At 46.6% G+C, this 13819-nt stretch overlaps 1 long non-coding RNA gene across 2 annotated transcripts; it reads left to right on the top strand.

Moving 5' to 3' along the window:
- Positions 1-6354: 6354 nt before the first annotated feature.
- Positions 6355-9953, top strand: LOC141958693 (uncharacterized). 2 transcript variants are annotated; one of them, XR_012633309.1, is made up of 3 exons: positions 7212-7312; positions 8641-8853; positions 9073-9953. It is a non-coding gene; the product is annotated as an uncharacterized LOC141958693 (long non-coding RNA). The 2 variants fall into 2 exon arrangements; XR_012633308.1 differs by lacking the exon at positions 9073-9953 and having other exon boundaries at positions 6355-7312; positions 8641-8918.
- The last annotated feature ends 3866 nt before the right edge of the window (positions 9954-13819 follow it).

The raw sequence follows: 13819 nt of genomic DNA, 5'->3' as shown, positions 1-13819 counted from the left end.
GAGCTCTTGGAACAGGTGAGCCCAGAAAACTCTCCAGGCACCTAGCCAATACCCAGGAGAAACGGGTCCACCTTTTTGTCAAGATGTACTTCAGCTTCTCTGTGGAGAACGCTAGATGCACGTACTGCATGGAGACACTGTTCCTATGCTCTCTGTGTCACCTATCTTTTCTGTTTTGAAAGTGTGAGAGTGAAAGAAAGAGAGTGAAGAAGCTGGTAGAGTTGAAACGCCCAGTCAAACTGCGTCTGGATCAAGAAATGAAAAGAAACATTAAACTGCAGAAGGACTGTAAGAGGTATGGCTGATTAGTGTGGTGAAGAGGCATCCCTGAGCCCAAGCCAAGCTTTATTGCAGTTCAGTGTAAAACTAGGGGCACGTAACCCTGAGCAAATTCAAGCCCCCTGAATTAGTTCTTGCAAGGTGCTTCTGTACACACCTGTAGTTTTCAGTAGTGACTAAAGAACTGCAAATGCAGATTGCCCTGTGGCTTTCCTGGGAGGGAAGGAAGCCTTTTATTCCCCTTTTCAGGTGACATTTGGACCCTACAAGTGACTTGTGGTGTGGGAATGCTGGTTTGTCTCAGTAATTCCTGGTGTGTCAAGCACATTAAAGATGAAGGCAGGCACGTCTGCACTGTTTACTTGAGAACATGTGAAACAGGCCCATTGTTCCTTTGCTTCATTGTTTTCTTGACCCATTTGCTGTGCAGGTTGAAGATGCTTCTGAACAGAGCTATGAAGAAACTCAGGGTGTATGAGGAGAGAGAGGCAGAGTCCCAGCTTCATTTGCAGGGAGAAATGATGAACAGATATTCTGAAACAGTCAATGAAATTGGTAGATTAAGAACAAAGGTGAGCACGGCTTTGTTTGAGGTTTGGCGGTGGTGGTGCTTTCTCTTTTGAAACCTGTGTTACTCTTTCCTTATACTTCTTTTCCTGTTGCTGATTTATTTTCTTGGCTGTATTTTGGAACTGACTGACCTTTCTGGATGCTCCTTCTACTGTCACCGTAGTAGATGACTATAACTCATCCTGGTGGGCATATCCTTACGGGCAAAGATGAAAACATTATGTGCAAAGCAGTATCTGTGCAGCGCACATCAAGGGCAAGCTGTCCTGTAGAGGAAGAGAGAGCCGAGAGTCGCAGCAAGGCTGGCGGGGTGCGTGACGTCACGGGCCAGGGAGCAGTCCCACAGGCCCTCTCCAAGAAGAGCAGAACAGGTCCGGTGACGGTGAGCGGGGTCAGCCAAGAGTGCAGATCACCAGGCCAGTCCATAGGGATGCGCAGGTCTGCTGTCGAACCAGGACATCGTGGCCATGCGGTGAGGGCCAGGGCTGAGAGCAACGTGGCCTGGCACGGGCCTGGCTGCAGCCTGAGGCAGTGGCAGCATCTTCTAGGGCCGACAGATGAATTCCTGCTCGGGAAGAGAGGGACGGAACACCGCCGTAACTCGGAACAACTGTACGAAGTTGGCTTTTGCCCAAGATCACCCCTTGAGCCCCACCTTGGGCGTGAGATGAGCAGGAGGCAGTGCAGGTTTTGCTTTTCTAAATGGTGTCGTTGCTTCCCAGGGCACGATGCAGTGAGGTGACGCAGAAAAACTGCTGTAACTTATTGTGGACTGGTATCTGTCTCAGCCCATCTTGACCTTGTTACGGGGACCCAGAAGGAGGGTTCCCAGCAGTGCTTTTGAGGTTGCTCTGGCTGTTCGGTAGCACGTAACCTTTTAACTACTTCTCTGCTTGTTACTCAGCTTTGCTGCCAGAGCAGCCATGGTTCAGAGCTAGGTTCGTATTGAGAAGGTACTGTAGAATGAGTCAGATGCCTTTGCAGTGGCTCATCTTCGGTCCAGAAGTTAGTAGCGTTTTTTTGTTTCTGTTGGAAGAGTTATTCTGAATGATGGGGAAGCGCGTTACATTTAGGTGGTTCTAAATCAGTCTAAAGTTTCTGCTTGCTGTTAGAGAGTTTTTCAAGAGTTTATTATGCTAGGTTCCTCCCTTTTCTTTTAATAAAAGACGGGACATGGTGGTTTATGTTCCACAGGTATAGAAAAGGTGTCTTTCTGGAGGGGGAAGAGGAGGACAGAGCTGTAGTGCCCACTGGGGCTTCATAAAAGTCTGATACTCCCTGCAAATTTTTGAAAATAAACTGCAGCTTTGATCTAGAGAAATCTGTGATCTAGAGAAAAAGGTGGTCTTCCTCCACCACTGCTGTAAACGCTGTGTTCTGCACCACTATTTACAAATCCTTCAACGTAATCTTTACAATGTAAGAGTATCTGTTTCTTACAGTTCTGTAATGAAGCTTTGACTGTGTTGACAGCGTGTACAAAATCCCGTCAAGCATGATACACGTGGTTTTGGATGAAACCAGAAGGTGGCTGGGTATGGGCATGTTTGATTTCCCGTGACCATAAGAGCAGCTCACCGAGGAATAGCCCTAGTGCTTTTCAGCCGAGCTCCATGGGTGAAATGCTGCTAGTTTGGTACCTCTTGGCCTGTGACCTACTGCGGAAGAACTGAGCAAGGCTGGAATCCTGAGGAATCCTATCAGAAAAGATGTCCAAGCTGTTCTTGTTTTAAAAGAAGAGCCTGGTTTCACTTTGGTTTTAATACTGAGTCAGCAGATGACAAATACGGTCTCCATGGCCAGCCCCTTGAAGGATTTTCACAGAATTGACTAATTTTAGATGCCTCTGAGTGCCTTTTAATATTTTTATTTTTCTGTCTGCAGGTTGGTGAACTTTCCCTGCAGCTGGAGATCGAGTCTAAAAAATGCATGGAGCTGGAAGCACAAAATCAGGTTTTGCGAGAAGAGTTGTCCACTATGCGTGGGAACCATGAAAAACTGGAGAAGAGCAAATGCCAGCTGAAAGAAGAGCTGGCTAATCTGAAACACCATTTGGAGACTAACATGGTGGATCATAGCCAAATAGAACAATATAAAAAAGAGATAGAAGAACGAGCTGGCCAAGAACTAAGACAAAAACTGCAAGAAGTCAATCTGATTTTGCAGGTAAGTGATTTTCTCATTTGTGTCTGTAGTGTCTGTCATATCCTTTTGTTATCGTCGTCATTTTCTCATATTTTGGTTTTGGTGCCTGATTCTGTGTGTTAGTGCTGTGCCTCTGACTTTCCTGAAGGGCAGCGGGAGAAGCGAATGTGGTTGGGCAGGAGCGCTTTCCCCTGGGTGTGTAATGTGCCTGCAGGTGCCCGAATCAAAAGCGTGCCCGAGGTAGATTTCCTTTTGCAGCTCTTGAGAGGTATCGCTGCCCGCTGGTCTTGTTCTCGCTGTTCACCCTTGCATGGGTGCTGCAACTTCATGTTTGTCATGGCCAGACATACAGTCCTGCTTTGTCATGGTACGGGGGAAAGCGCTCAGGACAAAGTCACTCAGGCTGCGGCGGGGGAGGTGGAGGGTGGCTGGAGGTGAGGGATCCTCATAATTTCTTTGAGGAATCCTTTTCTAAATGCCCTGTCCCACAGACACAGTGTTCTTTCATTGGTAGCTCTGATGACTAAGAGGGCTAAGAGCGGGGTTCCTTCTGCATGAAGAGACTTATTTAACACAGTACTTCCAGGGTTCGGCCTTGATTGCTGATGGTGGTGAGGAGGCACAGTTGCCTCGCTGAGTAAAGCCGGGCCCTTGATATTGGGTATGTGCAAGTGACCGCCCCGAGAGTTCTCTTTTTCTCTGCCGTGGTTGAAAGTGCATTATCTGCTTCAGGCACAGGCAGCCTCCCAGGACAGACAGGAACAAATCAGAGCCAGTCATCATGCTTCTCTGAGAAACGAGCTAAAGCGAAGAATTCGAGATCTCGAATGTGAATTGGACAGGATAAAAAACACCCAACAAGAAAGTGTTTTTCAGAAAGAATCCACACAGGCAGAAGCGGAAAGGTACAAAGAGCTGCATCTGGAGGAAGTAAAAATTAGAAGACGCCTAGAAGATAAACTGGAAAGGTAAGTCCATGCTTTTTTGGACTGGTAATAAGATACTACTTTTTCCTCATGCATTTTCCTCCTAAAATCCCTCTTCTGCATCTGGTCAGCATTATGTATGTAAGCATAAAATGGCATATTTGTGAGGAAAGGGCCTTAAGACCCTTCCGCTTCCTTAGAACTGTCTTCCTTTCTCTTTAGTGTTCCAGCAGCCGCAGCAGCACCACTAATCATGCCATTCATAGGGTATTTTTAAACTTGATGGTGTTTTAACAGGCAGCCTTTTTGCCCGTCTCTAATAATCTCCTCCTCTTGTTCTGCGTATGGCAGAAAAGATAAATTTCATGTCCTTTGCTGCTTGAATAAGGGTAGGCCCTTCAGAGAACACAACTCGATTCTGTGAAGCCAAAAAAAAAACCATCTTTGTTGGCTTCCATTTTAGCGGTGTGCCTGAAGTTTGCACTTTCCTTGGGAAAGGGAGGGTAGCCCAGAGTTCTTACGCAGGTGACGTACCTTTCAGAAGAGGCTAGGTAAACACATGGCACTCACAGATTGCTTTGGAGCCCTAATGCTGAGCAGTCCTAAGCGTTGCTAACGCCTGCTGCTCCTTGCAGGTAGGGTGACTTCTTAGAAACAGGCTCTCCAAAAAAAACTCAGACCTAATTATGTTCTCATTTTGGATGCCCTTAATCCCTTCCACTTTCAGAAATCAGGTAAAAGACCTTCAGGATAGCTTTGCGAAAGTGCTACTACCAAAGGTAATTCTCTGTATGCTTCTGAACGTTTCAGAGCTAATGAGAGACTAGCAGAATCCAACGCTAAGCTCCTGCAGGAGCGCCACAGAAGCAAATCTTTAATCACCAACAGCACTGTCAGTGGAGGCCTGGCTGCAAGTCCAGTTCTGTATTCAACTGAACTGGGACAGCTTGGCAACAGTTTGGCACTGAACAGAAGTCTGAGCCTAGGAGGAAGCTGCCTAAGCCCAGCTGGGAACCCTTTATCATCAAGTAAAAGGGTTGAAGACTTTGTGGCTAAGGTAAGTGTTTTGAAATCCCCTTCTCAACTGCTGCTAAAGGGTATCCATGGAACTTTGTGCCTTTTTTAGCCTAAAGTTAGAATCCATACATCGCTCCAAACCATATGGTCTAACATGTCAAAGCAATTGCTAATCATCAAACCAGTACACAACTAGCTGAGGTACAGGTGAAGACTGCTGGTCATCGGGGTTGAACAAATTTCCAGGGTTCCATGACAAAAAGACCAAAAAATGCTGACATCTAAGTAATGAACTGTGTAATTGCGTTCTTCTACAAGAGAAACTCTTCCCTACAAAAGAACACCGTTCCCAGTTAAGGTCTTCATTAAATTTTAACGTACAGTACGTCTGGCCTATTTAAAAGGGCTAACTTTATGATGAATGCAAAGCTCCATCAGGCATCTTTGTTTGAGACACCTTTTCCTTCTTCACTGTTCCTCATTTTAGCAGTTTCTTCACTGCAACTTGTTTTAGTACATTCGTACCAACACAGGGATGCTTCAAAAATAGCATGATGTGAACGGGATCGCATTAACTTCTCACTTTATACTTCACTGAGGGACATACACTATGTGTAGGGGATTTGTTTTTGAGTTCCCGCTTGTGTGTTATTACGTGAAAAGCTAAGGTTAACTGCTCCTCAGGAACTCTTCACAGCTTTCAATTGCCCAGCAGTGCTGCAACCTCTGCATTACCTCTGGTCAAATTATGCCCTGTAATTAGCAGTTGGTGTGATAGCCCATCCCTCACCGAATGGTGAACATTGTAACGTTATACCATGAGATTTGGAAACCAGATGTCAGTAGTTGTGATCTGCTTCCCACCTAGCATAGGCCTGAGGCTTGGAGGAGCTTCTCTATTCAAGTCAGTGTTCTATCCCTCATGTATTCTGCTGGTTGAACAAAATGTGAGAAGGATTTGTTCACTTCTAAGTCCCTCATATGTCTCGCATTTTGTGACGGATCGCTGTGCTGGGGAATGCTTTTAGGTTTCGGTGCTGTTTTTTGAGGCCTCACTTTGAAGATCTGAAAAAACAGAACCAAAAAATACCCCTCAGCCTTGAGCAGGCTCTCAAGGAAGTTGAAGAACAATTAGGTTTGACATTGCCCCGGTCTCCAATTACGGATGTCAGCTGGGGTTTTGTTTGTAGTTTGGGGGCATTTTTATATACCTGCATTTCTCCTGCCTAGTGCAGTTTTGTCAGTAGGACTTAGTCCCCTCAAGTCCTCTCTGGTCTTGTTTACAACCGACAGAGACTTTTAGTTTGTTGTTGACAGAGAAGCAGAGGATAATTCACCCTTTTTCATGGATTTTACCAAGGTGAGAGAAGGTGCCAGGCTGGGAGACTCGACTCTATTCTCTACTCCAGTAAAGAAACAGTCGCAGCTCTCTCAGCCTTTCCACACAGCTCACGGGCTCCAAGCCCTTCAGCATCTTCGTGGCCATCACAGGCCTGGAAGATGTAAAGCATCTCTTTTGAAATTCACTTCTGTGGGTCACAGACTTGATGGAAAAAAACGTAGGAGTCACAAGTATCATCAAATGTGAACAGCAGCATATAGTGCTTGGACTTTGTAGTAATCTAAGCTGATTTCTGTTACGTAACAAAACCCACAGCACTTGCTGTGTAGCTGTTGCTATCTTTTCGTAGTCCAAAGTTTGCAAGAAAATACTGCGTGTGATTTTGTATTTTTATATACACGTGTCAGGGTATTTGCAATGACAAGAAAGAAAAGTCTTGGCGTGATCTGTAGGAGCTCTTTCAATTTTCCATCTTAAGGTGGAGGGGAAAATACTGGCGCAGGCTTTTTTCTATACAGTGGCGTATGTCAGTCCTGCAGTAGCTACTTCTGCACCTCTTCTCTTGTGACGCTGCAGAAGCCAGTCTCAGGTGGATTTGTCCCTATGAATGACATTTGTGTGTCGCAGCACGTAGCTGACATTCTGCTCATGTATTTGGCGAGGGACTTTAGCCATACCTTCACTGTAATAACTCCACTGTGCCTTCTTCCTGTGTAGTTTTAAATGCCCAGTTATAATCCAGCTGGTGAGTTACAGAGTGTTTTGGGCTACAGCTAATGCTGATCAGCCATAAGAATGTTACAGCCTGGCTGACCAGGAGTTTCTCTTCGTCAAAACTAAAACCCCAAACCAAGATGTCTCTATTTGGGATGGTGCCTTTAGATTTTGTCACATGCTCTGTGTGGGTTTTAAGAATGTTTTAGGCTTTTAATTTTACAAAAATGTAACTGTTGAAATATTAACTGTGTATTTTCTCTATAATTCTAGATACGGCGGGAACTGGATGAAAAAATCACAAAAGAACTTGAAGAGGGTAATGTGTCATTATGTTAGGAGCATTATTAAGGAAAAAGATGACTGTTCCTAGTTCGAAAACATCGACTCGAAAGCCGTCAAGTTCCTGTGCTAAGCGCAGGGTTTTTTCTGCTAGCTCTCCAGTTTAGACTCAGAAGCAAAAACTTCCTGCTTACCAAAACATTGTGGACAAGATTTTTATAGACCTCAGCCATTGCTTCTCCTCCCACCTACATCAACTGCATTCCACACTAGACCATACCACACACCTCCTCTATTGTTGGTTCTTCCTTTTGCTGTGTCTCATATTCATTGCTTGTATTTGTATCTGGTATGTTGCAGTCGTCTTTGAATAAGCAAGAATCGAGTGGGTGACTAAAGATATCCCTTCTTTAGGAAAAGAGCATTCAGTAGTGTTTCGGCAAACATAAGATGAGTTGAATGCTTGTAATGCATAGCTTAAAGCATCTTCTAGAATATGAGGCCAGGTGTCCAAAGAGGAATTCCACCTGTTTCACCATCATCGTTCATCCACAGTCACTGCTTTGCCAGTGACTGGTGCTATTTCAAAGCAGGTAGCCCCTGGGAGCATTTCCTTCTGTTCCCTTATGCTTTTAACCGTACAGGGCGTTCAGCTGTAGCTTCATAGCTCTTTCCACGTGTCCAAAGGGACACAAGGCCGCTGCCCTGCCCCCACGCGCGTTTTGAACATAAGTGCGCATCTGCGAGGAGTCGTAGAGTCTGGTTGGTTTGGGGACCTTGTCTGGAAAAGGGTGGCTGGAGAAAGATGGCAAAGGTGGGTTTCCTTCCATTCAATACGTATTTTTATGGAGGTAAAAGGGTTATGCCAGGGTGAGAGAAGGTGCCAGGCTGGGAGACTTGTCCCGCCCTGACCGCAGTGCAAAGTGGGTTTGCCTCTTCACAGGCAGATTCCCTCAAAGTTTTCACAGCAAATGCAGAAGCTGGTTTTTAGGAGTGGTGTTCCAGCACATCACTGGTTTGAAGCTTAAGGAAAACAGACCCCTGAGGTTGAAGAGTTCTGCGGAGGACTAAATTTAGCACTGGCGTAGGCAGGAGTCATTTGTGGGTTCCATGAAGATGTTCAATGGGTAGCCTCTGGAATGTCTTTCACTAGCTTTAGAAATACTGTTGCCTGATAAGCAAATGTGGAAAAAATGTGCTTCTTCCTTTGTGCCTAGCCCCTTCACTGTTCTGTTCCCTTGGAAGTTTTTCAATCTCTTTCTGGACTGTTGCCTCTCCAGCCACCCGTAATGTTTTTAACAGGGACTTATCTGGGCCTGTCTACTGTAAAAGTAACACCAGGAATCTTGTGTCTTTTCTCCCCAGCCACTGCTGGACTTGAAACTGGATCTGCCGGAGCTTCTCCCATGGTACCCACTGGTGGATCTTCAAAACATTTCCACGTTGACCAGGATCCCCTTAGCAGGGCAATACAGGAGTACCGTGACGTTTTAACCAAAAATTATCTGATTTGAATAAAAGGCTCTGGAAATTACTTTGTTCGTGTTGTACGTCAGTGGTTTCCCGTCCACGGTTCAGGTGTGAAAACATGTTCACTGAAGTCTGAATATAAATTCTAAGTCTATTAAAAGGATCTCTGAGCACATTGCACTTGCCTGTTGGTTTATTGATGCATAGTTGCTTTGTTTGGAGCTCACAGTTAGAACTTGTTACGGAGGCGCTCATATAAACAACCAAAAATTAAAAATTCATTATTAACACAATTAACAGAATTAACTAGCTCTCCATACATTACAGGTTTGAATGTCTGTGAGGTGAGAACAGAACAACGTCCTAGGGTTTAACGACAAACCAAAACGCTCTGCCACTCACCTGACAAGTGAGGGCTCTCAACCTCGTGGACCTGCTCAGGGCAGCATCCCAACCCAAGGCCCCTCGAGGAGTTTCCTTGGGCAACGTCCTGACCCAAGGGGAGACTCCTCGCTTGCAGCTGCTGCTCCAGGGGACGAACTCAAAATGGTTCCCCAGAGGACTCCATTTATACCCATGCCGAATCTGACCTGTAGTCAACAGTGGCTCCCATTGGACAAAGGCCCCAACTACCGTGAAGCCCCGGGAGCAAAGGCAGTCAGGAGCTGCTACACTTCAGCAGCCAAGAAGCCCTATTCTCATTGGGCGGTGTGAAGTGAGGAACCTTAACAAAATGGATGCAGGACACCTAAGAGAGATGCTGGACAGGCAGGATAATGCAATAAAAGGGTGGGCTCTCAGCAGGAGGGGCTCTCGAGATAAGGAAGGAGCTGCAACTCTTGAGTCCCAAGATAAGGAATTGGGACTCAACGAATGCTGAGTTGTCATGACTATGGAAATGCTGAAAAGACCTAACTGGGTGAAAAGTCATGAGAGGAAGAGGAGGAATCTTCAATCCTCATCCTGAAGACCCCCGCCCAAGACCACCAGGAGCCACTGCGCAGGCACAACAGAGAGGGACTTGGGGCGGGATTTATGTTAATGATTTCTCAAAACTGATTGTAATATCTCTCCCTATTCTCGAATTATAATGCATATGTAAACGCTTTGCACCATAGAAAGGAGCTGCTTTTTGTTCCAAGGTGTGCACGCTTGTGGAGGAGCGATCCCCCGTGCCACCAGTGCTGCAATAAAGAATGCCTGCTTTCTAATACTCTGATTCTGAGTCTTAGCGAGTTCTTCCTTGACCGGCTTTTCGGTATCAGGTGCACCTGCCACACAATCCACCCCGTGACTACAGTCACGATTCGGCTGGTTTCCTTCAAGTGGTGGTGCAGTCACCTCTTGCCTCCAAGGTTAAAAGGGAGTGCGGTCCCGGTGAGTCTCTATACTCGTGGACTGTCATTCTTAGATGATTATACAATCAAATCTTAAAAAAAACCCTCCAACCAGACAATGTATTACAATCAAAACTGAAGGAAGCTGATTGACCATTCTAACAACGAAGATTCAAACATACCCAGTTAACTAAGTCTGTTGCCACTTTCTTCAATGTTGACCTAAAGTGGCATTAACACAAAAGCACCAAGATCAATCACTTTCTTCTGAATGATGCCAGTTTCACAGGATTCATTTGCCACCGTGCTGTCGTCCAAGTCTTGGTTGTCCATACGGGTCACCATTGCCAATCAGGATGCCAGAGTCATCTGCTCTGCCAAGATCCTAACAAAACCAGAACTAGGCCTTGGATCAGAAGCCGGGCATCAAGTTAAAAATTAGCAATTATCCATTGGGCACTAATACAGTGAGTTTTTCCACCTTTGCCTAAGGCTTCCCAAGCATGTCGACAATGCCCATTAGCCTGAGAATAGTATGGGGTGTGCAAACCCACTGTATGCCTTGTGTGCCCACTCCTGGATCACCCTGGCAGTAAAGCGGCTCCCGCTCCCTGATTAAATTGTTTTGGGTGTTTCCTTCGCTACCTGCCGCGTGTGGCAATAATGATCCAACTGCACATAGCGCCTCCCTGCAGTTTCTCACTGCCAGACTGCGGCAGGAGGGGTGGGGGGCTGGGGGGTGTTTCCAGAGATCTTAACCCCTTCCTCGGGCGTGGTTTTAGCGAGCTTTGAGCAAGTGCATAGCAAGCAATTGCCTGCGAGTGCCGCCTTCCCACGTCGGAGCAAAGCGATCTCTCTTTGCTTCCGACAAAGGCCCCACAAAGAGCCCGTCCCAGACCTGGCCAGCGCACTCCTGCAGGGCTGCGCCCAGCCCAGACAGGCCCTGCAGCTGACAAAAGGCCCGGATGGGCATTCAGCCGCCCATAATCGCCTGTTAATTGCCAGCTTTTGTTTGGTTTGCCGGCTGGCCGCACCGGAGAACTGTAAGGGGAATGTGTAAGATTTATCATCTTTTTTCAGTATCATTAATCACCTCAAAAAGGCCCTGTTTGGCAGCAGTTGGCAAGGCATATTGAGAGACACAGGTTACCTTCTCTCCCCCTAACTGCAAAACTCCACACTCTGCATCTGGTAAACACCACTGTTGACCTGCCAAAACATCAAACCCCAGTATTTTTCCTTTGTTCTCCAGTTCTGCCCTCAGGGCGGAGTTTCAGCAACCAGATCCTGCAACACTTCTGCCGGCGTTAACACCTGCACGGGAAGGGCCGGGGCGGGGGGCGGTCCGCTGGCTGCAATCAATAGCTGTTTGCACCCTTTCTCTTAAGGGACTGGACATGTATCTTTGGGGCAGCCGGGAGCCCTCTAATAACAGCTCTAGGAAGGTGGCTGGGATCCATCCACCTGCGCAGCAAGCGCTATTCCTGTACCGCCTCCTCTCACCCATCGCCTGAACGCCAGCCTCCTTTTGTACTCCCTCCGCCAGCTCCGACAGTCCCTTCACCTTAACGGTAACAGGTTCCCCCCTCTCCTTAGGGTCCACCCCCCCTGCCCAGTAAGCCACTCGAGATGTTACCGACTGGTTACCGCTGCTCCGTCACTTAAAAACACTCCCGGAGCCCAGAATACTTTAATGAGTATTTAATTAATTTAATAAAGAATACTTAAATACTTAATAATTACACAAATACTCCGTTTCAGTTTCACCCGGCTTACGCGAATGTTTAACCTGAAGTTCACTAAGCTCAGGTCCTGTCCAGGGGGTTGTACGGACCGTGGTTCAGGGGTTCCCACCTTGTGGACCTCTTTGCCTTTCTGTTTTCATGAGAGATGGCACATTTCTTTCCCCCAATTCCTCTGTTTCCTCCAAGCCACTTTCATCAGACTCTCCCCAAATACCTCCAATGCCACCCCTCAAGATCTACACTTGTAATTCACTTTGGAACCTGAACCACACTAGGAGGCTTTTTTGCTTGTGCCAACATAATTTCCGTGTTTTATTTTCTAATAACCGCCTTCACTATCTTTCTGGTCACACTTCTGTCTTCAAATAATCAATTTCCCACCGCTCCTCTAAGGTATCTTTCTCCACTGCTATGAAATAATCCTGTGCTTGAATCAAGCAGGCACCTAAAATGGCGCACGGTCACGTACTAAATTAGCAGCTGCGGCTCGGGGCCTGTTGTTCAGGCCTCAGTACTGCAACACCTCAGCACTTTTTACGTCAGCAGAGGTGGTTTGTTACAACCTAGCACCACACCTACTAGCACAATGGTTATGGGTTATAAAATATACAGGATTCATCCCTAGGTCAGCTCTGGCTTGGGCCTGTTGTCCAGGCCTAGCACTGCAACCGCTGCAGCAGTACAATATTGAGAACGATTCCCAACTGTATCTGTATTACAATATCTATCCCAAAGCTGTGACCTGTCTTTTGACTTCTGTACCATGTTTTCGTACAGTCAGCGTGCGTGTGTTTGTACTCTTTCGTGGCGGTGCCAACTCCGCCACATTTACCGGAAAGTAACTTTCTGGTTCTGTCATGGGTAAGGCACGATGTCTGAGGTCCCCCCCCATCCCGTTTCCTACTACATAGACCCCTGCTGTTTGCTCCTTTGGCATCCATTCACCCAAGCCAAATAACAGCCCTCAAGCAGCACTGCTAAACAAACGAACACGAATTTCATCGGAGACTTCGAAAACGACACGAATTTCATCGGAGACTTATTTTGTCGGGAACTCTCTGACGAGATTTTCTCGTTCTGCACTAAATGCACTGGGTCTGCGCAATCTGCTTTCAGAGCAAACTATGCTGAGCTGAAAAGAAACCAACAGGGAGCCTCACAGAAGGAGCTATTTCTGTGTGACTTGTGAAGGCAGGTCTGGAGGTGGCTGCTGCCATAGCTCAGTGGACGCTTCCTGCATTGAGGATTGCAAGAAGGCACTGTCTGTGATGGCCCTTCTGTCAGGAAACGTGCCCTTAGCTCAGCAGCACTGCCTCAACTCAAAAAACCATCTCCCGCGTAGCAGCATAGTTTGTATGTAAGTGTTGTCTACGTGGAAGCTTTGTCTGATTCGATTGTTTTGATTGCCTTTCCCATGTTATTGTTGCTCTTAATGAAACTGCTTTTTCTTTCTTTCATTCTAAAGTAATGGGGGAAAATACTTTTTTTGGAGAGCAAGTAGGCATAACAATAATGACAGGGTCTGTGTGAAATGATGTTTTTCATATCAAATTTTTAATGTTTCAGAACCCCACTTATGACATACGGAAGTCCACGTGCCCTGACCGGATGCACTCATGGGTGCCAAGGGAACTGGCTGGTGTCATTGTGAAGCCACTCTCAATAATCTTTGCTCAGTCCTGGTGACTGACAGAAGTGCCCAAAGACGGAAGGAAAGAAAAGGTCACTCTCATCTTCAAGGGCGGCAAGAAGGAGGACCCAGGGAACTACAGGCCAATCAGCCTCATCTCCACCCCTGGGAAGGGGATGGAGCAGCTAATCCTGGAAAACTTTTCCAGGCACAGGACAGACAAGAAAAGCATCGGGAGTAGTCGGAATGGCTCCAACAAGGGGAAGACACGCTTGACGACTTGATAAACTTCTACAGCAAGGGAGGAGATACTTGCGCTCTACTCAGCCCTAGTGAGGGGAGTATGGTGTCCAGTTCTGGGC

Source organism: Athene noctua, chromosome 3 (assembly GCF_965140245.1).
Source record: "Athene noctua chromosome 3, bAthNoc1.hap1.1, whole genome shotgun sequence".
Lineage (NCBI taxonomy): Eukaryota > Metazoa > Chordata > Aves > Strigiformes > Strigidae > Athene > Athene noctua.
Note: the sequence above shows the minus strand (reverse complement) of the source record. Positions and strands in the feature narration are given on the sequence as shown.